This window comes from Portunus trituberculatus, chromosome 41, assembly GCF_017591435.1.
Source record: "Portunus trituberculatus isolate SZX2019 chromosome 41, ASM1759143v1, whole genome shotgun sequence".
In the NCBI taxonomy this organism is placed as follows: Eukaryota; Metazoa; Arthropoda; class Malacostraca; order Decapoda; family Portunidae; genus Portunus; species Portunus trituberculatus.
In genome coordinates, this window is record NC_059295.1 from 2,436,266 (window position 1) to 2,460,328 (window position 24,063).

Here is a 24,063-nt window from a genome sequence, read left to right on the forward strand (position 1 = left end):
AATAGGACTAGAAATCATGGCAGGAAGATTAGAAAGCAAGGCTGCAGGTTAAATATAAGAAAATATTTCTTTAGTCATAGAGTGGTAGACTTCTGGAATGCATTGCCAGAGACGGTTGTAAATAGCACTAGTTTGACAATGTTTAAAAACAGATTAGATAAGCACTTAAATTCATTAGATTTATAATTATGTATAGCACTGCATGATAGTTTTTATAAGAAATTTACTATAGTTAAATAAGACATGATCCCCATGTATGGGGACCACAAATTGTAGAGGATTTCGTTGCAGGACTTAGCCCTGTTAATGGGCCAAATATTTAGAATTAGTATATAATGTATTGTGTACTTGTAAGTGTATCTTTAAGTACTGATGACGAGGTCGCTGTGCGACTGATACAGGATAACCTAGATGGGCCCTAGTGGCCCTTTGTTATCCTATTATTTATGTTATGTTATGTTTATCATCTGACAGTGACAGACCTAAAATTGGCTAATCTCGCGGGAAAGACGGTTTCCAAGATTGCAAGGAAGAGCCATTAATTTTCCCATCACATGTTATTACTACTCCACCAAGAAAGTCAAAATTTTGTTTCAATATGATATATTCATTCTTCTGTCGAGATATTAAGAAAAAAATTGCTTTGTAGCCTGATTTTTATAAAATATGGAAGTGAGAGGGACCTTGTGTTGTGACTCGAGGATGTTTAGTCCGCTTTGCTTGGATCGACTGCGTCTCATATTTAGCATTATTGTATGTTTATTTGGGGTAAGTCTATGTTTTCCTTCCAGCCAAAGTTGTAGGAGACCCAATTCTACTAATGTGTATTACCACGACCACTATGTTTCATGATTTAGTTAAGAAACACGACATTTACGTGAAACTTTCGGAGCGGACATGAGCATCGTCCCATCGGAGGTGGAGGGCTGACCGATTTTTGACCAATAAACTAGTAAACAGTGAACATTTCTCACTGAAAATATGCCTGGAGCAGCATGAATCATCCTTTTCTCTAGCCTACCAAAAGAAATGTGTAACTCGCTGTATTTATTATAAAAAGTGAAAGTTAGTATGTCGGTGTCGTGCGGAACTGTGCCTGTCGGAGCTATTTGGAGGTTTCAAACATTCAATAAATTATACATTACAAGACTACTGGCGATGTGTTATATACGCTAATAATGACAATTGATGATCGTGCTTACTGTAGCTGAGATATCAGCCCCATAGATCCTTCTATATACGAGTTTGAGCAAAGATAACAGAGGGGTGTGAAACCCAGGGGAAATTTTCGCATGGAGGGAAAATTTCGCACTCAACAACAACATACCAACTTGAGTGTCAGTGCAACCAATCCTTTTCCACCAAAAATTTCCTCAGACTGATGGCACCTGATTGATGGCTTAATAAGCTATGTCATTTCTGTCGCAAATTATTTTTTTCCATGTTATGACTTTTTTTTTCAACTATCCACAACTTACGCCCATTGATTGATTGCATAATAGGCTATGCCTTAGCTTTATGTCGCATATATATTTTTTTAAATTATGACTTTTTTTAATTACCTACAACTCCTTTGAATCCCACATGTCCATTGAGTCGCCAGCAATTATTACGGATTCTGTGCTATCATCAGATAATTTTTCCATTTCTTTCCTTTTCTTATTTCTCTCCATGTCATTTAGTTCCATCTGCCATCCATCTATTTTTCCTCTTACATATAGTATATCTTTATTTTTTGTCTCAACTTTATTTAGAATTATACCTTGATTTTCCATATAAACATTCATCAATCTTCCATCTTTCCTGTCCTCTGGTTCTCTCTCTCTCTCTCTCTCTCTCTCTCTCTCTCTCTCCGAATGTTAACACTTTTCTGGCTTGGGGAAATTCCCTAAATCGTAACATTGTTTTGACATTCAACCAGGTTCCAACTAGTACTCTTGACTTAGGCACGCTTGAGTTGATTCATGCTCGATTTGTCCTTAAACCCTAACAATAACTCGATGTTCACCCGCACCGCCTCAGCCTTTCTCCCGACTCACATTGCCCCTTGTGTTTTACTCTATCCTTGAGATTAGAGAGCGTTTCTTGCTGCAATGCCCACGCTTGCCCTCCCACCGGGCTATCCTCTGATTACAACTCTAGACGTCACCATCATCGACTTGCAAACACTACTCGCCGCAGTAGGTGTTGTTCCCTACAAACAAGTCTCTGTCATTCATCCCACCTGCGTATTCCTAAAGAAGACAGAGTAACTACAACGCATGTGATACCTTCATAAGTCTCCGCCAGGGCTCGTATGATCCCCAAGGCATCGTCACAGCCTGACACCAACATCAAGACAATCCAAAATGAGCGATGCGATTGCCTGAAACTGAGAGTGAGAGTTGCCGCATACTAGGTAAGGAAACAATTTTTATTTATTTAATGTGTGATTTAAAGGGAATCTCTCTCTCTCTCTCTCTCTCTCTCTCTCTCTCTCTCTCTCTCTCTCTCTCTCTCTCTCTCTCTCTCAACAAACTCTAGATTAACTAACGATTTTCTGAAATAGCTCATGTTTTTCTGGTGAGACATAATGAATTAGTTGATATTTTACTAAATTTCTGTAGTAAATGGTTACTTTTGAAGTTGTAACTCCTTTCAACTTATGCCTGCCTCTCATTCCCAGTAATCTTAGGGCACCTGTGGGAAATTTGTTTTTTCAGTGGGGAAGCATCAAATTGATGTTATAATGTGGGGTTTGGTTACAAACACTTTTCAGGGTCCAGGGAGATCGCATAACCTCCAGTGAGGAGGCTGTAATGTTAGGCATGGTTAGTAACCCAGTTCACCAATATCAACATCACTTGTAGCAGCTGCTGTGGCTAGCTCTGCTGTCAAAGTTGTAATTGATATATTTTCCAAAATTTTTTATGTGATATTGTTGATTTCTGACCTCTTTACCAATGCAAAATAATCAGTTTATTGCTCCCGCATCCAAGAACCCAATATCCAGCAAGTCCCTAAGACTGTTGGGGATGAGAGGTAGGCACAAGTTGAAAAAAGTTATAATTTCAAAACTATCTGTTTGTGATGGAAATTATTTAGAACATTGATCAATTCATTACATGTCTCACCAAAAAAAAAAAAAAAAAAAAAAAAATCAGCATGAGAAAATAGTTGCTGAGGTGAAACTATAAATTAACCATTTATACCAGGGATGTCCTCCCGGAAATTTGAAGTTCTGTGAGAGCTTGTTGAACATTTTCTGAGGGCGCACAAACCTAGGTTCGTGAACCTGAAATGTGCCATAAATATCAATGAACATTTCACGAACGTACATGAAAGCTTAAAACAAACCTGAAACACACATTTGCCCTAGTAACCCATATATACTAAGTTCAATCCCCATGCAAGGAGAGATGGATAGGCACACTCATTTGAAACCTTTTATTCACCTTATGTTCATCTAATAGTGCAACAGGAGCTGGTATCAGTGAGCCATTACATAAAAATGCCACTTTTCTTTGCAATTTATTAATCATAATATTTTACATTTTAAGAAAGAAATTTTTCCTAGTAAAGTAAAAGCTATAAAGAAAAGAACAAAAACTAAGATGTCATATTTTTAGTCTTTGTCTTGTGTAAAGGAGACAGGCCAAGGACAAGACACAAGAAAAAAAAAATTTCATAGTTTGCCATTAAAAACAAATAAAGAATAATATTAAAGCAGTGTAGGTGTAGGTATATAAAACATGTAGTGTAGTGTGACTTTAAAGTAACTGAGTATTTTTAGAGTGTAGGCTGCAAATGTGCATGTTACTGACACATGAAACTGGTAAAGGATACAGAGATGATCAGCAGTAGGTTTGTAGCACCCCTCACCCCTCTGTGTACTGTGGTACCTTGGAGTACGAACGCTTTTGAGTACAAACAATTTGGATTACAAACAAAAATTTGTGTTGTTTTTGCATTGGAGGACAAACTTTGCTTTGGAGTGTAAACAATAACAAACGCGGTCAACAGATTGTGCACACCACTGTGCGATCAGCTGACTGCATGCTGGGGCACCACACTGCCTTAGTGCCTCAGGAGTGTTGTTTGCAGTTGTTTGGTTGTTGTTTTGTAGTGCCAGGGATAATAATATTAATGTTTTTTAGTTATTAAGATCATTGCATAGCGCAGCAACAGACATGGTCATGAGACATACAGACAGACGTATGGAAGATTCTAGAAGATCCGAGGGGAGGAGAGAGTATCCAGCTCATACATTAAAAGCCTTAACCCTTATAGCCTATCAGGCACGATCGTGGCTCTTATGTTAGAGCCCATCAGGCATGATCGTGGCGCTTTTCAGAAGCTGTGCTCCCCACGGTCCAGATATATCTTATATCTGGACCGTGTGTGCTCCTTTATGCCGCACAGTTTGTTTATGCTTGAGGCTATCTGTCATATATCGAGGCCTGTCATTGGCCCATTGTTTTCAAGATGATGGACACTTTGCCAATCATGTATCAGTTTTGTGGAAGTGTGAGGACACCAAGCATGAGGATGGTGAGAGCACTTTGTGTCAGTATGCTGTATTTTATCATTTTTTATGTATTTCTTGGTGAGATATAAGATATACATTCCATGGATAAGTATGTAAGCAGTTCAAAAACATATTATGATGCATGACAATATTGGAATCGTTACTTTTATCTCGTTATTGGTTTAGATAAGGGTGCGTAGTGCTAGCTTGATAGAGTCTTCTGAGGAGGATGTGTTGACGCTTGTTTACAATTTGCTTACTTCCCTGATTTATTTTCCATAATGAATGCAGTATATAAAAGAAAAACTTATTGGCTTATATAAGAGTGTGTGGTGCTGGTTTGATGCAGTCATATGAGGAGGATGTGGTGATGCTTGTTTCTGACCACGAGAAGTTGAATTTTCATTATATTACATTTTGCTTACTTTCCTGTTTTATTTTCTTATCTTCTATAGTTATAACATAATAGTAGTAGTAGTAGTATATATACTAATAGTATGCAAAAAGTAAGAAATTATGTGAAAAATAGAATTTTTTTGGTCTTGGGAGGTGGTTTGGAACAAATTATAATTTCTTCCATAAGAATACATGTATATTGATGCTTTGGAGCAAGAATGTTTTGGAGTTAGAACAAAATTTTGAACGGGTTAAGTTTGTATTCCAAGGCACCACTGTACCTCTCTGGGATCGAGTGTTAAGTTCTTACTCCAGATGCCTCATGCAGTAGCTATCATAATTGTAAGTACAGGTAAACCCTGCTTAACGAAGGGGTTATATTCCTAAAAAACACTTCGTTAAGCGAAACTTCGTTAAGCGAACTGATTATAACCCCTGACTTGAACTTTCACTGAGAGTAAGCAAAGCGAGAGTGCATCATAGTACAGTGAAAGGTTTAATGAAAGTAAAAATTATGAAATTTAACATTTACGCAGTTAAATTTAATTTAAGTCATTATAATGTACACTAATGTATGTATGTACGTAACTTTATAATGTTGATGATTTTAAATTTATGAAGGGAGGGAAAGTGAAACGGGAAAGACACTAACCAGCAACCTGTGGAATGTAAACAAAGGGTGCATCATTGTACTGCATACAAAACTTATGTACCACATTTCCACAAGGCTTTCCATTTTATCTATTGTAGAGTCACGAGTTCAGGTGGTTCTTTTAGCTTGCAAGGAAGATACAGTCTCACCAGCCTTCTTAATATTCTGCTGACTTGAAAATAGTAGAGACAGTATATGGAGTCAAGATGGTGGCCAGCAATGCTATAGTTTTCTCTCCTCTTTTGTGTCTGTGAATAATATCCAGCTTCACTTCCAGAGTAAGTGACTTCCTGGTCTTCTTAGGAACGCTAGGCCACATTGCAGGGCGTTTTGGTGGTAATTTGAGCGAGTGAAGACGAGCTGCTGCTGACGCCATTATGTGGTGCGTGTTGTCCACGAGAGGCTTGATCGTGATCTTGATCTTGATTCTACAGATGTCTCAGAATTTCTCCTGAGGCAGGCCTTAGTATTTGCAGCTCCTGGTGTATTCAAAAGCTTGTCGGCTTGCATGATACAACGGGGCTTTCAAACTTGGAAAAAATTACCAGGATAAAACTTCGTTATAGCGAGTTTGGCGTTCGTTAAACGAGTAGATGGTAGTAAAATGAAACCTTTGTTGTAGCGAAATTTCGTTATGTGAACCTTCATTAAACGGGGGTTGCCTGTATAGCTATTTTAACTTAATGGCACCCATCTAGCTCAAATTTTTGTCTGTGTTTTTAGCTGAAGCTCTGGTGCAGATGTTTTTCAAAGAGACAGAGCAGTTGTTACTTCCTTTGGATTTACTGATAGTCTTATATGCAGTTAGGAGAATAATATCCATTTCACTTCATGATAGTTTAACTGCATCACAACGGATTCAATGAGATGCCCGCGTCACCTGCCATGCACCAGTTCGCTCCCAGCTGCTGCACCATAAACATCGCTGCTCCTTGTGTTCGTCGGCGGTTTGTTTGGTTACCGGCACTCTCCAAGGAGTTTGGCCTGGTAAGCCTTCACCTCATCTGTTTTTTCTGGTGCTACACCAAGGTGTAAGCAACCTGTTGGAGATACATGGTCCTTGGATCATTGTTTGGTGTCCTGCTCCGTTGAGTGACCTGGAGTTTTGCTCTCGTTTGCAGCTTACATATGGCGGACCGAGAGAAGGTTCCAGAAGGGACGCCAAGGCGTTACTCCTCTTCCTCCTTGTCCTCGGACAGGAAATGGCGTGAGATGGCTCCCCCTGACAAGGACGTTAAGAAGAGGATGGATGGCCCTGTAGCTTGCAGTGCTCACCCAAGGGGAGTGGCAGGGGCCGCAGAGCCGACAGAGGACGTCGCGGTGGCACTGCCGATGGCAGGGCTGAGTCACGTCCCTGGTCCTTCTGACTGTTCGTCTGTGGCTGACAAGTATGACAGGCTGAGTGCCTTAGTAGGTGGCTTGATCGATAAGCTTGAGAAGGGATCAGATACGGACGTCCCCAGGCATGACTTCAGTGGCTTCCATACCCTGTCTTCCTCGGAGGGTGAGGAAGGAGAACTCTCCCAGCACGTCCCAGACTGCCTGGATGAACTGGACCAGTTCAGTTGTGTGCAACCTGACCCTAATACGACCGAGGACGACTCAGACTTCCTTAAAACTCTTGAGGAACTCTCTGGCCACTTCCACAGTGAGGAGGAAAAGGACGAGCTGCTGTCAGAGCGTTTGGCTACCATACTCAATACAAGTTTGAGACGTCAGCCTACATCTGAGGGTGTGAAACTCACCTGTGGGAAAATCAAGCTGCCCAGGAATGTCCCGAACTTGACCGTGCCGTCAACCAACTCTGCTCTCACTAAGGCCAAAGCGTTGGTACCGATTGCTCAGTGCATAAATGATATAGGGGAGAGGAAAGGCAGCTCTATCAACAGCTACCTACATGGACTTAATAACAGCCTTAGACTTTTGACCTCGTCTGTGAACTTTCTTAACCACCTTAGGAAAGAAGTGGCACGTATCCATGTGCATGATTCGGCCCTAGTAGATCTCTGCAGGTGGGACTGCGAGGTTGGCAAAGATGAACTGTTTCCATTTGATGTGGCCAAAAAGTGTGACGAAATCCATAAGACGAAGAAGTTAGAAAGGCCCTTCTTCCGTCCTTACAAGACAACTGGACAGACACTCTTGCCCTGGACTCTGCCATGGTTGGTTTCCTTAAACACAAAATTGTTGAAAGATGTGAACCACAGCTACTAGGTTTTTTTCTCTAATGTATTCCCAACTATTAAGAAAGATGGTTCAGCCAGAGTTATCTTGAATTTGAGAGAACTGAATGAACATATTGTACATATACACTTTAAAATGGACTCCATCAAGGATGCGATTCAGTTAATTCAACCTAATTGTTTCTTCTCTACTATAGGTTTCAAAGATGCTTACTTTTCTGTGTTTATTACTCCAGGAGACAGGAAATGGCTCCAATTCTTTTGGAGAAATAACTGCTTTCGGTTTACGTGTCTTCCCCAAGGACTGACTTCGGCTCCCCGAGTTTTCACAAAATTATTAAAACCAGCCCTTTCTCACCTCAGGAAACTGGGATTTGTGTAATTTCTTACATAGATGACTGCCTCTTCATTGCATCATCAGCAGAGGAATTAAGGATCGATGTGGGTTATGTTATGAAGCTTTTTGACATGCTAGGGCTCACAATCAATGTTCGAAAATCTGTACTCAAACCTACCCAAGAGGTGAAATTCCTTGCAGTACTGTTAAACTCTGTCAATATGACTGCTACCTTGCCTTCTCGTAGACGAGAGCACATCAAAGAGAAAGGCAGACTTTTTCTAAAGGGTGTTGTCACACTGCATGACTTAGCCTCCTTTATTGGAATGACCGTGGCCTCTGACCCTGCCGTAGAATTGGCCCTGCTGAGGTATAAATATTTGGAGATTGTTAGGAATGGAGAATTAGCTAGAAATCATGGGGTTTATCATTCCACAATTACCCTGGATAATCATGCCAGAAGGTTAATCAATTGGTGGATTGACAACATAGACACTCAGTCCAAGTCCCTACAACCTTCTTCCCCCCAGATAGAAATGTTCTCTGATGCTTGCCTGACTGGTTGGGATGCAACAATAGGAGATGCCAAGACAGGAGGTCACTGGGCTCATGTGGAGCTAGATCATATTAATGTCTTAGAACTTAAAGCTATTTTATTGGGCCTCAAATCTTAATGCAAGGATTACAAGGATACTCATATCTGCCTTCGATCGGACAACACCACAGCTGTTGCCTGTATAGACAGGGGTGGCAGCATTAAACCTAACCTTAATGCTGTAATAGAAAATATTTTTTGCTTGGGCTGACTCAAGAGGGATTACTTTGTCAGCAGAGTATATAAAGGGACTCCATAATGTTGAGGCAGATAGAGAATCCTGAGTAAAAAACTTATATACTGAATGGATATTATTGCCCAAGGCCTTCAAGTTACTGTGCCAGACCTTTTATACACCAATTATTGACCTTTTTGCCACTACAATCAATGCCCAGCTACCCATTTATGTTGCCTGGAAGCCAGATCCTTCGGCTACACATATTAATGCGTTTACACTCAATTGGGCTAATGGGGAGTTATATACCTTTCCACCTTTTAGGATCATTGGCAGGGTACTGTAGAAGATACAGGAAGACAGGGCAACAGTTATGACAATTCTCCCTCTTTGGCCAACCCAAGTATGATTCCTGAAGGCCATTCAACTGCTGGTAGGCACTCCTCTTTTGCTCCCTCGACATTCATTGCTCCTGCCACAATATCCCTCCCTGGTACAGTTGCCTCAGAAAGTTCTAGTACCCCCTGTGTTAACTCCTGTCATGATGTGGCACCATCGCAGTAATTGTGAAACTATCTTTGAATGAACAGCTGTTCCAAGAGAGAGAGAGAGAGAGAGAGAGAGAGAGAGAGAGAGAGAGAGAGAGAGGAGGGAGGAGGGAGGGAGGGAGGAGGGAGGGAGGGAGAGAGAGAGAGAGAGAGAGAGAGAGAGAGGAGGGAGGCAGGGAGGCAGGCAGGTAGGCAGGCAGGCAGGAGAGAGAGAGAGAGAGAGAGAGAGAGAGAGAGAGAGAGAGAGGATGAAGAGAGGTAGGGAGGGGAAAGAGGTAGGGAGAGGGATGGGAGGGAGGGAGAAAGACTGACTGAGTGTGGGGTGGTTATGTAGTTTGATCATAGAAACAACGTCATGTCTGCTGTGTCTACCGAGTTATTGCCAGGGCCTGTAGCCTACAACTTGGTCAATTATAGTCTGGACACCACAAGAGCCACCATGAAGCGACAGGAGGAGAAAATCTTTCAACGTGGCTAGATAATCGGCATGAGAAGAGCAGGCATGTCAATTGCTGCCATTTCGACTGAGCTGGCCATCACCAAGTCAACTGTGAGGCGTTGGTGTCAGAGATGGGAAGAGACGGGAAATGTAATAGATGAAGCAAGATGTGGAAGACCCAGGAAGACCAACCCTGCTAACAACAGCGCAGCGATCCTTAAATCAGCAACACAGTCTCCACTAAAAACTGCAGTTGCTATACGCAATGAGCTACAGCTGCAACTGTCGCCAGGAACAGTTTGGAATAGACTCCACGAGGCCGGTATTCATCACAGGATGCCAGCAGTGAAGGGCAAGCTTACAGATCAGCATCGAGCAGCAAGACCAGAGTTTGCTCAACAGCACATCGATGATGGGCTTGATTACTGGGAACGAGTAATCTTTAGCGATGAAAAGACCTTCGCTTCAAACACCCATGGCCGTCTCCACTGCTGGCGCTGAGACAACACCCGATACGACCGCCAGAACATCTACGAGGAGGGTAGAAGCGGCCGCGTGACCTGTAATGTATGGGGATGGGTCCACCTGCACGGAGTAGGGGAGCTGATGGAGATACGAGGACGGTTCACAGCAGAACAATATATCGAGATCATGGAGGAAGTGATGGTTCCATCAGTACGCACCATTGCCCTGCCCTATCTTGAGCGGATAATATTCATGCAGGTAAACATATTTTCTTCTCCCGTTTCATTGTTATTTGGTTAATGTCATTATGCTTTAATCTTATAATTTGTCTTTCATTGTCTGCACAGAAATTGAACACTTTGACCTGTATTTTATACGTCACCATTATGACAAATTATTTAAAACTCGTATTTTATGCAGGATAACTGTCCCGTCCACACTGCAAGAATCGTCTGCACATGGTTTGAGGAGCAGGCTGACATCGAACTCTTGCACTGGCCAAGCAAATCGTGTGATCTAAATCCCATAGAGAACGTGTGGGGCAACATAGTCAACACGTGGGAGGAGGGCCAGAGCGCACTCGAGCGCCTTCTCCAGCACACCAAGACGGAGTGGGAAATGTTCCGGCGCAACCAACGAAGTATATATAATCATGTAGCGTCCATGCAAAGTAGATTGGAAGATGTTATTGCAAATAATGGTGGTTGGACAAAGTATTAGGGATAAGTATTAAAGCCAACATCTCTAGCATCATAAATTAATTTGCTTAATGTATTCATTAATAAATTTGTCTTGACCCAGGAACATAACCATTTTCATCCCCTGTAATCCTATTGAACCTTAGACAATACATATGTGCAATAATTACGAAATAATTATATAAAACATTCCCAGTAATATGAATGTAGTTGGAAAATAATTAGCATATCCACTATACAAGATACAACAAGGTTTTAATCAGTCCATAATTTATTATTTGAAAAACGTGTGTTCACTACAGTGCAAATATCTTTTACACCTGCCAGTGGTTGAACCAGGGGCTGTAAGGTTTCACGAATAAATATGTTGAGTGCGTAAATTATTCATGCATGTTTTCTAGATCTGGAATTTTTTTTTTTTTTAAATCATTAATGCAAGACATGGTTGTTCAAGCATAAATACATATAATCATGAATAAAGACAATATACCATATTTCATAAACAGAATTTTAAAAATATCACAGGTAGATTTGACAAGGTGCATTTAACCGTTTGGAAAGTATCTCGACATGTTTAGATGCATGTATTTATCCAAAACTAATAACTTAAAGGCCATCAGTATGATGAAATCTCACGAACTCGAATGATCAGGTGTGTGTAACCACAAACAACTTGAATTAACAACTGTTGGTTTGGGACGGCATCATGCTAGAAATAAATGTTTCTGATCTTATTCTAACCAAGCCCATATTTCATGATATAAAGAACCATTACGACGTGGGGGATAATTACCCTGGCAATAACTCCTTAGACACAGCAGACATGACGTTTCTATGATCAAACTACATAACCACCCAACACTCTCTCTCTCTCTCTCTCTCTCTCTCGGAACAGCTGTTCATTCATAGATAGTTTCACAATTACTGCGATGGTGCCATATCATGACAGGAGTTAACACAGGGGGTACTAGAACTTTTTGAGGCAACTGTATATCCACAGGCCCAGAAGTTAATCCTGGTAGCAATGATCTTATCGGGCAAGCCTTCCAAAATCAACGCCATTCACCAGAGGTTGCCGGATTTCCGCTTGACTCGTGGAGAAAGAGCACAAAAGCACAATATGGGAAACATATCGAAAGATGGGTGTCATTTTGTTGCGGGAGGGAAATTGATCCATTTTCACCACCTGTAAATGTATTGCTGGATTACTTATTTTTAGAGTTTAAGAAAGAGAAAGGCCAAGGTTATAGCTCTATGAACACTCTCTGGTCAGCCATCTCAACAGTAGCTCTTATCAATGGTCAGCCTGCAGGGAGGCACCTCTTAGTTAGCAGGTTCATGAAAGCGGTCTTCCAGGAGAAACCATCCTTTGCTCGCCTTCAATCCACTTTGGATCCGGAATTGGTTTTAGATCACCTAAAGAGCCTAGGCCAGAATAAAGACTTGTCACTCATCCAGTTGTCAAGAAAATTAACTATGCTAATGCTACTAACATCTGGCCCCCAACCTTTACTTCAGTTATTGAAACTGCCGTCTCCTCTCCAGCTCTCCCATCCCTTGCTCAACCATTCAAGCCTCATGAACTCTCCTCAGCCTTAGCTACACTAAAACCCGGTAAGGCGCCAGGCCTTGATAAAGTCCCATATGACTTCATACGTCACCTCACCCCACCCCTACGTGCCTGCCTCCTACAACTATACAACAGCAGCTGGCAATCGAAGCAGTTTCCATCCACCTGGAAACCCGCCATCCTCATCCCCATCCACAAGCCTGGAAAGGACCCCACACTCTCCTCAGCATACAGACCCATCACCCTCCTCTCCTGCATCGGGAAGCTGCTGGAGAGGTTAGTCAACACCCGCCTCACCTGGTGGTTAGAAGCTAACAACAAGCTAGCAGAGGTGCAGTGTGGCTTACGCCCTCACCGGAGTACCCTGGATGTGCTGGGGCAAATTGAGTATTACATCTGTGACACTTACCGCCAGCGTCGTCATGACGGCCCTCTTCCTTGACCTGGAGGGAGCATTTGATTCGGCACCACATGAAGGCATCCGGTCGCTCATTCCAAGTGGCCGTTGGTGCATCACTGTCACCTTCCCAAGGAATTCATCGTGGCGTACCTCAGGGATCCACTCTCAGCCCCCTTCTGTTCAATGTTCTTCTCTCTGACCTACAGGTTCCTACCCACTCTCACCTTCTCCTATATGCTGATGACATTACCATCGTCAGTCGAGCACCCACACTTTCCGAGGCTCAGGACCACCTGCAGGAGGCTGCCACCACCTTGGGTGCATGGATGACAACCTGGGGGCTACAAGTTAGTGCCTCAAAGAGTTCTCTCATGTGTTTTACCATGAGAAAGCTTCCAACTCCACCTTAAGTGGGGAGGCTGTTCCATACTCAACCTCACACGCCCTCCTCGGACTGCGGCTGGATGGCCCTCGCCTCTCCTGGGTAAATCACATCAGTTATCTCCACATCTCCTGCAACAAACGCCTGGATGTGATGAAGCGAATAGTTGGCATCCGCTGGGGAGCCAGTCATGACCTGCTCCTCCACTACTATAAGACCACCATCAGGGCCAAAATGCAGTATGCCAGCTGCTTCTATGGGTCAGTTGCCTACTCCAACCTCCTCAAGCTTGACCCCATTCAGAACGCTGCCTTGAGGATCTCTATGGGGGCCTTGAGATCCTCCCCAGTTGTTTCTCTACAAGCAGAGAGTGGTATTCCTCCACTGTCCACCCACAGACGGATGGCCTTGTGCCAACAATACTACAGGATACTGGGTCTGCCTGCTTCCCATCCCCTCTCTACCCTCCACTCCAACTCAGGGGTGAATCAGTAAGCTCCTGTATGGCTCCCCGCTGCCCGCCAGCCACTAATAGTGCGTGCCATGCTCAGCCTAACCATTCTCCACTTACCACCACCACCTCCACAGCCTGTCAACCCCTACTCACCTTTTCCTTCATGGCTGGACGTCTCCAATAATTTTGCTCTCCACGTTCCTGGGCTTCCTCCCAAATCATCTGTGAGTGGATTAGCAGCAGCCCACTTCCAACAGCTGGACCGATCCATTTATCACCACCACCTCAAGATCTACACGGACGGCTCCAGAGATGCCTCCCTGCCCTCCTCGGCGGCAGCTATATATGACGACAGTACAGCTATCTGTAAGACATGGAGGCTTCTTGTGTACACAGATGTCCTTACCACGGAACTCTTTGCCCTTCTCCAGGCCCTTATCTACCTCCGCACCTCTCACCCGAAGTCCATGGTGGTAATTTACACCGACTCCCGCTCATCTCTCTCTCTCCTCCTGTCCCGGCAGCCATCCTCCGCCACAACCCTCGTCCACTCCATCCAGAGCACCTTCCTCCATCTCCTGAACACTGGCTGGGATATCACCTTCCAGTGGGTGCCTTCCCACAGCGGCATCCGGGGAATGAGGTGGTGGATACTGCTGCCAAGATGGCCTTAACCCATGTAAACATTACCCGCCCTACCCCTCCAGCTTCACTCTGCCAAACGGCTCATATCTCTCCTCTGCCACTCATCCTGGGACTCTTCACTCAACACCACACTCCGAGTCACCTCTATGGGCCTTTACCGTAGCGACTCATCTCCACAGCCTTGGGTCAGGAAACATTCCCGCATCCTAGATGTAGCACTCACCCGTCTCCGTCTGCGCCACACAAGACTCACAGCACACCTGCATCGCCTGGGTCTATCACCGGACCCCTACTGCCCATGGTGCAGGACGGTCGAGGAAACCATCGAACACTTCCTTTTACACTGCCCCGCTTCCACTCCCACTGTGTTGTGCTCCGTGATCACCTTGTTGCCTTGTGTGTGTCTACCTTTGACCTGCCCACACTGCTGGTGGCGGCGGGCGTCCACTCCTCACACCAAGTTGCGGTTCTCCACCTCACCTGCGTCTTCCTGAAGAAGTGTGGACAACTAGCCCGCCTGTGATCACCTCACAGGCCACCACCAGGGCTCATAGGATCTGTGAGATCGTCAAAGCCCTAAAACAACAACAACAACAAGAACAACAAATGGCCAAGATGAGCTGCTCTGTCGTTTATGAGTTTATTTTTTTATCATTAAATAACCTTTCCATCAGGAAACCATTTTTAAATGTCTTGTGTGGTTGTGTCATAGCCTGACTCACGCCCTACACAGTACTTGGCCAGGAGTCCAGTAGGGAGGTGTGTCATTTAGCGCTCTAATTTTTATCTTACAGGTATAAGTTGATGATAATTAGAATGACAAACATCAAGAAGAGAAGACAACTAGAAACAAACAAACAAATGTATCGTTGTTAGACCACTGGACTTTCTATTCTGGCCTCCTCTCTCCCCTCCATCATGCATGTTATCTCCCCCTCCTAGACACTGGCCTCACCCCATGCCTCACTGCCAGGCTTCTCCACATCTCTCTATATCATAAGACTGTTATGATCTTTTCGAACTCTTTTTTTTTTTCTTATTGCCTTCATCACAACTTTACATGACATAGCTCTCACAATAACGCTATTACAAAAAATTATGTTGAGACAAAGGTAGAAAGCTGCACCAGACAAACAATAAATACTTCACTATCATTATCTCGCTTCAACACACTAATAATGACTCAGGTAGTGTCCAGTTCAGCAGTGAAACAGCAGATCGCCATGATGCTGCTGATGGCACCTTCCCAACCCTCACATTTTCTAGAGAAGTAGGTATCTAATATGTTATCATTCTATCATTCTCCAGGAAGTCATTATTGTATACACAAACATTCTTGTAGCCATTTTTTGTAGTCTCTCTAACTTCCTTAATTGTTTCTTTTTATGAGGGGTCCACACTACTCCTGCATATTCCAATCTGGGTCTTATTATAGTACTTATCAATTTCTTCATCATTTCTTTGTCCATGTAGTGAAATGCTACTCCAATATTCCTTAGCAAATTATGTCTCTCTGAAAATTCTATCAATATGGCTTACCGGTTGATTGTTTTCTTCCATCGTCACTCCGAAGTCCTTTTCCTTTTTTACTTTTTCCAGTTCTACTCCATCTCCCATCTTATAGATTCCCACGGGTCGTCTTTCACTCTCCCATTTCCATGACATGGCTTTTGTTCACATTGAATTCCATTTCCCACTTTTTACTCCATTCCCAGATCTTATTTAGGTCTTCTTGCAGTATTTCACAATCCTCTTTTTGCTTTATAACTCTGCACAGTTTCGTATCATCTGCAAACAGATTTATATAGCTGTTCACTCCTGGCATGTCGTTAATATAAATGAGGAAAAGTATTGGTGCCAATACTGACCCCTGTGGCACTCCGCTTTCTACTGTTCTCCACTTGGACTTCATATCTTTAACTACTGTCCTTATTTCTCTTCCCCTCAAATAATTTTCTATCCATCTCAATCTGCTTCCTTTTAAGCCACCCTTCTCTAACTTTCATAGTAATCTTGCATGTGGCACTTTGTCAAACGCCTTTTTAAAATCTAAATAAATACAGTCAACCCATCCCTCTCTCTCTTGTACTCTATCAACTATTCTAAAATAGAAACTCAATAAATTAGTTACACATGACCGTCTTTTTCTAAAACCAAATTGGCTATTTGATATTAATTTGTTGTCTTCAATGAACTCGATCCATTGTTTCTTTATTATTCTTTCATATATCTTGCATATTACACTAGTTAGTGATACCGGTCTGTAATTTAAAGGTTCTTCCTTCCTTCTGCTCTCATATATGGGAACCACCTCCGCTCTTTTCCATTCTACTGGTGCTGTTCCATTTTCTATTAAGCATTTTATGATGTATATAGGACTTGCTAGTTCTTCCCTACATTCTTTCAGTATTCTGCCTGAGACTTCATCTGGTACCATTTCCTTCTCTTCATCCAATTCCTTCATTAACTCTTTTATTTCAAGCTTGGTTACTTTAATCTCTTTCATATAGACTGACTGTCTATTACCCTGTGGCCTTTCAAATTTGGATTCCTTAGTAAAGACCTTGGGATTTATTATTTGATAGTTCTGCCATACTTTTTGGGTCTTCCACTATCCCGTTCTCTCCTTTTAACCTTTCTATTGTTTCTCTGCCTAATTTTTCCATTTATGAATCTGTAGAACAATTTTGGTTGCTCCTTACATTTTTCAACAATGTCCTTTTCAAAGTTCTTTTCCTATTCCTTCTTCACCTTAACATATTCATTTCTTGCTGCCTTGAAATTTTCCTTATTTGCTGGATTTCTATTTCTCTTCCACCTTTTCCATGCTCCATCTCTTTTTTCCTTTCCCCTAGCACACCTTGCATTAAACCAATCAGCTGATTGTCGGAACGGCGCCAGTGCGTCCTTCCTCGACCGCTTCTCGTGTATTTACCTAGTTGTATTTACCTAGTTTTAGTTTTACAGGGCCTGGGCTTTATGCTGGTGTGGCCCCGTCTCCATATCTACACTTATCCAATTTTTCTTTAAAACTATGTACACTCTTTGCTGACACCACATCCTCACTCAATCTGTTCCAAGTCTCAACACATCTTTGCAACTAGATTTTTTAACATCTCTCAGACATCTTCCCTTCCTCAGTTTCTTACTATGCGATCTTGTGTTTCTAATGTCATATTCTTCTCTCAGGATTAGTTTCTCATTATCCACTTGATCCATTCCGTTAATCAATTTATAAACTTATATCAGATCCCCTCTCTCTTCTCTCTGTTCCAGGGTTGGTAGATCCATAGCTTTTAGTCTCTCCTCATATGTCATCCCTTTAAATTCTGGAACCATTCTTGTAGCCATTTTTTGTAGTCTCTCCAATTTCTTTATGTGTTTCTTTTTATGGGGGGTCCACACAACTCCAGCATATTCAAATCTAGGTCTTATTTTAGTACTTATCAATTTCTTCATCATTTCTTTGTCCATATAATGAAATGCTAATTCAATATTCTTTAGCAAATTATACGTCTCTGAAAATTCTATCAATATGGCTTACCGGTTGATTGTTTTCTTCCATTGTCACTCCCAAGTTCTTTTCTTTTTTACTTTTTCTAGTTCTACTCCATCTCCCATCTTATAGATTCCCACTGGTCGTCTTTCACTTTTTTCCATTTCCATGACATGGCTTTTGTCCACATTGAATTCCATCTCCCATTTTTTGCTCCATTTCCAGATATTGTTTAAGTCTTCCTGTAGTATTCCACAATCCTCTTTTTGTTTAATGACTCTGCACAGTTTCGCATCGTCCGCAAACAGATTTATGTAGCTGTTCACTCCTCTGGCATGTCATTTATATATACGAGAAAAGTATTGGCGCCAATACTGACCCCTGTGGCACTCCGCTGTCTACTGTTCTCCACTTGGACTTCATATCTTTAACTATCGTCCTTATTTCTCTCCCCCTTAAGTAATTCTTCATCCATCTCAATGTGCTTCCTTTTAAGCCACCCTTCTCCTCTAACTTCCATAGTAATCTTTCATGTGGCACTTTATCAAATGCCTTTTTAGATCTAAATAAATACAGTCAACCCATCCCTCTCTCTCTTGTACTTTATCAACTATTCTAGAGTAGAAACTCAATAAATTTGTTACACATGACCGACCTTTTCTAAAACCAAATTGGCTATTTGATAATAATTTGTTGTCTTCAAGAAACTCAATCCATTGCTTCTTTATTATTTTTTCACACATCTTGCATATTACACTAGTTAGTGATACCGGTCTGTAATTTAAAGGTTCTTCCTTCCTTCCACTCTTATATATGGGAACCACCTCAGCTCTTTTCCACTCCACTGGCACTCTTCCATTTTCTATTGAGCATTTTATGATGTTGTATATAGGACTTGCTAGTTCTTCCCTACATTCTTTCAGTATTCTGCCTGAGACTTCATCCGGTCCCATTGCCTTTTCCTCATCTAGTTCTGTCATCAACTTTTTTATTTCAAGCTTTGTTACTTTGATCTCTTTCATATGGACAGTCTCTCTATTACCCTGTGGTCTTTCAAATTTGGATTCCTTAGTAAAGACCTCATGAAATTTACTATTTAACAGTTCCGCCATACTTTTTGGATCTTCTACTATTCCGTTCTCCCCTTTTAACCTTTCTATTGTTTCTTTTTGTTTTATTTTTCCATTTATGAATCTTTAGAACAATTGTGGTTGTTCCTTACATTTTTCGACAATGTCCTTTTCATAGTTCCTTTCTTCTTCCTTTCTCACCTTAGCATATTCTTTTCTTGCTCTTTTGAAGTTTCACTTATTATCTGGAAATCTACTAATATCACATTTTTCCTTTCTTTAACAATTCTCGTTAGACTCCTTATTGTGTCATCTATCATGTCTTTATATTCTTGATTGGTCCATGAATTTGTTTTTGGTGGCACATATGTTACAATGATTGTTAACTCCTTTTTATTAATATGCATCTTAACATACAATACTTCTGCTTTTCCTTCCCCACATTCCACTTGGTTTATCACTATCTCCTTCATTAACATAATCATGACTCCTCCTCCTCCTTTACCCACTCTGTCTCTTCTCCATACATTATACCTATTATCCAAGTCTATTTTGATTGCCTTATTTAGTTTTGTTTCAGCCAGGCATACAATATCTGGATTTTCTTTATTTATGTAATATCTTAATTCTAGTTTACTTGATAAAACCCCGTCTATGTTCATATACATCATTTTTAGTCTTTTGCTTTTATCATTTTTAGTTTAAACGTGTTCCACTTTTTTTTCTTCCTTCTCGTTTATATACCATTTCCTTATTCTGTCTCCTAGAATTCTAAAAAAAAAATGCCTTTTTTTCCCTCTTCTGACCTTTCATTATTCTTTTCCCTTACTGTTGCTACCAGTTCATTGTATCTCTTCCTTTCTTCCTTATTTCTATTTTTCTTTATATAGATATCCTTGCAGCCTTCTGTTTCTCTAAGTTTTGTTGTTCTATATAATATTTCTTCTGTTGCTGCTTTTGATTTTAGTAGTATTTTAATTGGTCTCGTTTTTTCTTCTTGATATGGTCCAATTCTGTTTATTTCTTCTACTTCCTCTTCCAAGTTCTGCCTATCTTCGTCGTTTAGATTCTTCAGTAGGTCTTTGACTGATTTCATTTCTTCTTTTTCTCTTTCTGGTCTATATTTTATATCTTTTTCTTTTATTCCAAATACGACTACACTTCTTTTTTTCTGAAATTTCTCTAACTAGATTTTTTTTTTTGTCTTGAGGGCTCCTATCATTTTGTTTGTCATATATTCTTCTTTTTCTTTAAGTTGTTCTTGAATCACCTCCTGAAAATCAGCCTTATCTTTCTTATCTTGGACTCTCCATGCTTGTACTTCTTTTTTAATCACATTCTGTACTCTTTCCTCTTCCTTGTTTACTAGATCTTTCAGCTTCTCTTTTTCTATCTCGGCTTTACCTAGTCCTTCTTCCATCTGCTTTTTGTAGTTAGTTACTTCCTTTTTTAGTTCTTCGTTTTCCGCTCTTAGCCTAGCTTCGTTTTCTTCCACGTTTTTTATCCTTTCTCTCAGTTTTATAAACTCTTTTTCCTGTTCTTCATTCTCTTTCATTTCCATATTCTCCTTTATCAATTTATCTAGTTTATGTTCAATATTCAACTCTCTCTTAAGTAGTGAAGTATTCGTCGTATCGAAGCCTTCGAATACGCTTTCTCCCTCACCAACATAGTCATCATCAGCTTTCATTCCTTCTCTAGTCTCATGTCTGCATTTTGATGGAATCTCTTTTTCACTCGTCATTCCTTAATAATTAATTTCATGAAAAAAAATGAGTCCACACTACCTGCCCAGGCCACTGTAAATACAGTAAGGTCTCGGTTTACGTCAGAGTTACGTTCCTGAAACATGATGTAAGTCGATTTTGTACGTAACTCGAGTTTCCGTACATTTCAAAGCATATTATTGAGTTTGCAACCAATCATTGTTTATTGTCATTCAGGTAAGTTAAAGGTTATATTGTTATATTATTTACAACTATGTAGGAATATGAAACACAAGCTTGTTTTTGTTGTTGATTAGGGCCACGAACGAGAAGGACTGCAGGTTGCCGAGAGGGTTGGACGCCTGAGGCCGCCAGGAGGGTGGGCAGGTCGAATGTTGTGACGCCCAGGGCGGACAGCTGGGAGCGTAGTGCAGTGCAGTGGGAGTAGAAGCGTGGGCAGCGGGGCAGGAAATGCAATAGGAAAGGGCAATAGGGATCAGCAGACAGGCGCAGACGGTGCAAGTAAGCTGCGTGTGTCGTGTGGCCCAGGCGAAGGCTCCGGAGTTGTTATTGTTGTGATGGGTGTGCGAGCCCTCAAGGTCGTCAACCTCCCCGTTGTCATGGTAACGGGCTTCGCATTTTCTTCTTCCCTCCCTCACACACAGCTGCTGCCTCCCTTCTCATGTCTTTTAATTATGTCTTTTTCTTGTAGCATAATGGTTTTCCTTTTCTTAGCATCACTGCTGTCACTAAGAAGTTTTCTCTTTGGTGCCATTGAGCAAGATACTAAGAACTTGAGTCAGTAAATGCAGAAGTAGGATAACACTCTTGCCAGGGGCGATGGTGTGGTGGAACTAAGGCAGGGTGTTAATATTGTATTCAAGCGTGAGGCGGGCGGTGTGGCGGGCAACCACCAACAATAACAATAAATCCCGTGCTTTACGATTTATAAATTTTCAATTTTTTTAATCATAAATTGCCTTGTAGTGGACTGACATAACTACGAGTTTGACATAACTCGAGACAGACGTAACCCGGGACTTTACTGTACTGTTGTTACGTTTACCGGTTAAACTGGTAAGATTGGCATCGGGGAGCTGGTGAACAATAACAATAAAAAAAAAACACTGCAGGTTCAACTGGTGAGGAAATGCAAAGGGGGGCACTTTAAAAATCTATTTTAATAACCCATAATGAAACTGACACACATAGATATAACATGAAACATGAAACACAGATATATAACATGAAACACAGGAAAATGACATACACATATACATATAACACAGTAATAAATACAACAATAAAGAACCCAACTTAATACCCAACAATAATCCTAATCCTATATGGAGGCAATGTGGAAAACACAGGACGAGGGGAAGTGATACTTATGACGTGTCGCAGTGGTGAAGTGCTGGGTGATGGTTGATCCCATGGTAGACCCAATAGGCTTTGTGTTCACTGGTTGAGGCCTGGACCTCAACTGACTTCCAGAAAGCCTTAACACTTCCGGTTGAGTCGAATGGGGCCGCGTGAATCCAACTTTGGGACAGTAGCCGGGCTTCATGAAACGGTGACGTGGAGGGTTCGTGAGACGGTGGCGTGGAAGGTTCACGAGACGGTGACGTGGAAGGTGAGGCGGAGAGGTGGCGAACGAGATAACAAGCGGAGGAGGTGATGGTAGTGGAGTATGTTAAGGGCGGGCCGTAACATTTTCTCCCCCCTAAGACCTCCGTAATGGGCTCATGAAAGAGGTGAGATGGGAGATCTTGATAAGGCGTCGGCGATGATGTTGATATGGTGGACTTCCAAGTTGAAGGGTTGAGTTAACAAGGCCCACTTAAGAATGCGTTGGTTTCGGTTCTTCATGGCGTGAAGGAAGGCCAGAGGATTGTGATCGGTGAAGACCTTCATAGTTTGAGGACCAGGATGAAGGTAGCACTCAAAACGTTGGAGCACCAGGACGAGTGCCAGAGCCTCCTTCTCGATGGTGGAGTAGTTGAGTTGATGTTTCTTCAGCTTGGTGGAGTGATAGGCGATGGGATGGAGGATGCCGCTTGTGGGGTCCATTTGTAGTAGGACAGCACCCACTCCAACTCCACTCGCGTCCACTTGTAGATGGAAGGGGCGGGAGTGATCCGGCGTCCAGACCACTGGTTCCGAGGAGAGGAACGCCTTGAGGTGTTGGAAGGCTTGGTCACAGGTCGGGGTCCAGTGGAAGGGGACGGAAGTGCTGATAAGGTCCGTCAGGGGGGCGGCCAGGGTGGAGAAGTTCCTACAGAAGCGTCTGTAGAAACCAGCCATCCCCAAGAACCTCATGAGAGCTTTCCTGGTGGTAGGGACAGGAAGCCAAGGATGGCCTCCACGTTAGCTCTCTTGGGGCGAACCTTGCCGTTCCCCACCACATGTCCCAGGTAGACCACCGTAGACTTCCCGAAGGTGGACTTGGCCAGGTTGATTGTAAGCCCGGCTTCCTGCAACCGACCCATCAGCCTCGAAGACGGGTCAGATGTGTCATCCAGTCGTCCAAGTCACCACCAGGTCGTCCAGATATGCAGATGTTCCCTCCAAGTCCTGGGTGATGTAATTTATAGCCCTCTGGAAGGTGGCGGGAGCATTAGACAAGCTGAAGGGCATCACTGTGTATTGGTATAGTCCGAAGGGGGTGATGAAGGCGGATATTATTTGGGCCTCGTCCGAGAGGGAATCTGGTAGTAACCTTTAAGTAAGTCTATAGTGGTTACAAATTTGGCTACTCCTATACTATCTATAAGGTCCTCTATCAAGGGCAATGGGTAGGAGTCTGGCACCGTCACTTTATTTAATTTCCTGTAGTCGGTGCAAAATCGACTACTACCATCTGGCTTAGATGTTAACAGGCAGGGAGAAGCCCAGGGGGATATACTAGGTTCTGCAAGGTGATGACAGAGCAGATAGTCTACCTCTTTTTCATCAAGTCTCTTTTAATGGGTGAAATGCGATAGGCTGGTTGTCTTATAGGCTTGATGTCATTAGATATTAATGTTATGTCATGTTGGATAGTATTACAAACTCCTGGAAGGTCACCTGTGATTTCAGAAAAGTCTAGCAATAACTTTTTAAGATCAGACTGTTGTGAAGGTGTTAAGGAAAGAAACACCTCATCAAGGTTGGACATGATTTGGCTGTTTGAGGGGCGTCCTTTAGGTGACGAGAAGAGGAATTCGATGTCGGACTCTTCCTCGGGGGGCACAGGACCAGACTCCTTCCCTACCAGACATACAGGTACAGTGCGAGACAAGTCGTCCTCTGGTTCTCTGGAGTGGTAAGGTTTCATTAGATTAATATGAACTAGTTGGGAATCCT

General features: G+C 42.2%; 1 protein-coding gene across 4 annotated transcripts in view; it reads left to right on the plus strand.

Moving 5' to 3' along the window:
• The first annotated feature begins 518 nt into the window (after positions 1–518).
• LOC123517177 (centrosomal protein of 89 kDa-like) overlaps positions 519–24,063 on the plus strand; it is a 251,432-nt gene continuing 227,887 nt past the window's right edge. For 2 of the 4 annotated variants that reach the window (XM_045277173.1, XM_045277174.1), the window contains exon 1: positions 520–768. The gene's annotated coding sequence lies outside the window, so the exon portion shown is untranslated. Of the gene's footprint in view, positions 769–803; positions 2,399–24,063 lie in introns of those variants that run through there. The other 2 variants (XM_045277176.1, XM_045277175.1) reach the window with 2 other exon arrangements.